We start from the raw sequence: 2,500 nt of genomic DNA, 5'->3' as shown, positions 1-2,500 counted from the left end.
CACAGAAGGGCAAAGGCCCCACGTGGGTGCCGAAGCGAACTCTCCCAGCACAGCGCACGTGCCAACACGTCTGCACAACTGCGATACAAACCACCAGCGAGAACCGCTGGGGCGACCGAGCAGCAGACGGCGTCGCGGCGCCGAGTGCCGGGCGGCGGCGCATCCTCAACGCACACAGTCCTCAGTCGGACCAGCACACTGCAGATGTCCACCGCGCTTCGCACCGGGCCCGCGAGGACCCACTTTGGCCGCCCGGCGCCGCGCGCAGGGTGCCCCGGCGCGCAGCTGCGCCGCCTGCCGCGTCCGTCGGCCGGCGCGCCTGCCACTGGGCGCCCCCACCAGCCGGCTGTAGCGCGTGCGCCCACGCACCGCGCGGCCAGCACGCCGGGCGGCCCCCCCTCACCGGCCGGGGACGGTCCCACCCAGCCACCGCCGCGTATCGCTTCACACACAGATTTGCCCTTACTGATTTACCTCCAGCAACAACAACCGCACCACAATGGGTTTACCAGTTGTTCATTTGCGTAACGTCACCAGCAAACGTAGACGTCCATCCCAGTTTGCAAATGCAACGATTATTGCATACCTGTCTGTTAGGTGTCACGACACACTACGTCTGCCCACATACACGCAACAAAATGTGCACGACTAGAGAACACGTGGGAGGTGGCCCCCTACGTATGCGATGTCCATTACGAGACCGACTGTCAACCAGCATCTGTACCATGTCGCAGATGTGGAACGCGGTGCACCATGCTATCACACTGTGTGAGAAGAGACGACTACGTTTGAATACACGCGCCACTACATCAACAGACGGCTCATGCTGATCGCCATCCAGGGCGTCCGTTAATCCCACACGTCTCTATGGCGTACCACACTGCAATGTAGCTGTTATGGGGAGACGGCACGTGGCTGAGTGCACAACATTTGGACCGTATGGTTCGCTGTTGTTGGGCGCAGTCGTTGTACGGTCACACATGTGCCACAGCGTATCATGCAGTACATACGGACCTATGTGCAGTACAATGTGAGGGTTAAGCTTACGACATCAGCGGACAGTGGACACAGGCCGTACCACGACGTAGACTGAGCGCTTCGACATGCGAATGCCAGTGAACAGCTGCGAAGGGCATTGAACACGCAAGCACCTGAACGACCAGCGTGCGAAGGCAGGGGGGAGGGTGGGGGCGATGTACATCCTGCAGTCGTCCACATTACAGTGTACAGCGGGAGCATGTAAAAAGTAAGCAACACTTGCGAAGTGTTGAACATGAAACGATACACAAGAGGGTGGGCGGTGCGAGTAGCGAACTATATTCAGAGGGTTGTGGTTAGACAACACTGGATTAATGTAACGTGTCATATGCCAATTACAGAGCAGGTTAAGGCACAACTTGGGTTAGGTTAAGGCACAACGTGGGTTAGGTTAAGGCACAACTTGGGTTAGGTTAAGGCACAACGTGGGTTAGGTTAAGGCACAACGTGGGTTAGGTTAAGGCACAACGTGGGTTAGGTTAAGGCACAACGTGGGTTAGGTTAAGGCACAACGTGGGTTAGGTTAAGGCACAACGTGGGTTAGGTTAAGGCACAACGTGGGTTAGGTTAAGGCACAACGTGGGTTAGGTTAAGGCACAACGTGGGTTAGGTTAAGGCACAACGTGGGTTAGGTTAAGGCACAACGTGGGTTAGGTTAAGGCACAACGTGGGTTAGGTTAAGGCACAACGTGGGTTAGGTTAAGGCACAACGTGGGTTAGGTTAAGGCACAACTTGGGTTAGGTTAAGGCACAACTTGGGTTAGGTTAAGGCACAACTTGGGTTAGGTTAAGGCACAACTTGGGTTAGGTTAAGGCACAACTTGGGTTAGGTTAAGGCACAACTTGGGTTAGGTTAAGGCACAACTTGGGTTAGGTTAAGGCACAACTTGGGTTAGGTTAAGGCACAACTTGGGTTAGGTTAAGGCACAACGTGGGTTAGGTTAAGGCACAACGTGGGTTAGGTTAAGGCACAACGTGGGTTAGGTTAAGGCACAACGTGGGTTAGGTTAAGGCACAACGTGGGTTAGGTTAAGGCACAACGTGGGTTAGGTTAAGGCACAACGTGGGTTAGGTTAAGGCACAACGTGGGTTAGGTTAAGGCACAACGTGGGTTAGGTTAAGGCACAACGTGGGTTAGGTTAAGGCACAACGTGGGTTAGGTTAAGGCACAACGTGGGTTAGGTTAAGGCACAACGTGGGTTAGGTTAAGGCACAACGTGGGTTAGGTTAAGGCACAACGTGGGTTAGGTTAAGGCACAACGTGGGTTAGGTTAAGGCACAACGTGGGTTAGGTTAAGGCACAACGTGGGTTAGGTTAAGGCACAACTTGGGTTAGGTTAAGGCACAACGTGGGTTAGGTTAAGGCACAACTTGGGTTAGGTTAAGGCACAACTTGGGTTAGGTTAAGGCACAACTTGGGTTAGGTTAAGGCACAACTTGGGTTAGGTTAAGGCACAACTTG

Source organism: Schistocerca cancellata, unplaced genomic scaffold, assembly GCF_023864275.1.
Source record: "Schistocerca cancellata isolate TAMUIC-IGC-003103 unplaced genomic scaffold, iqSchCanc2.1 HiC_scaffold_243, whole genome shotgun sequence".
NCBI lineage: Eukaryota > Metazoa > Arthropoda > Insecta > Orthoptera > Acrididae > Schistocerca > Schistocerca cancellata.
This window is presented reverse-complemented; position numbering follows the sequence as displayed.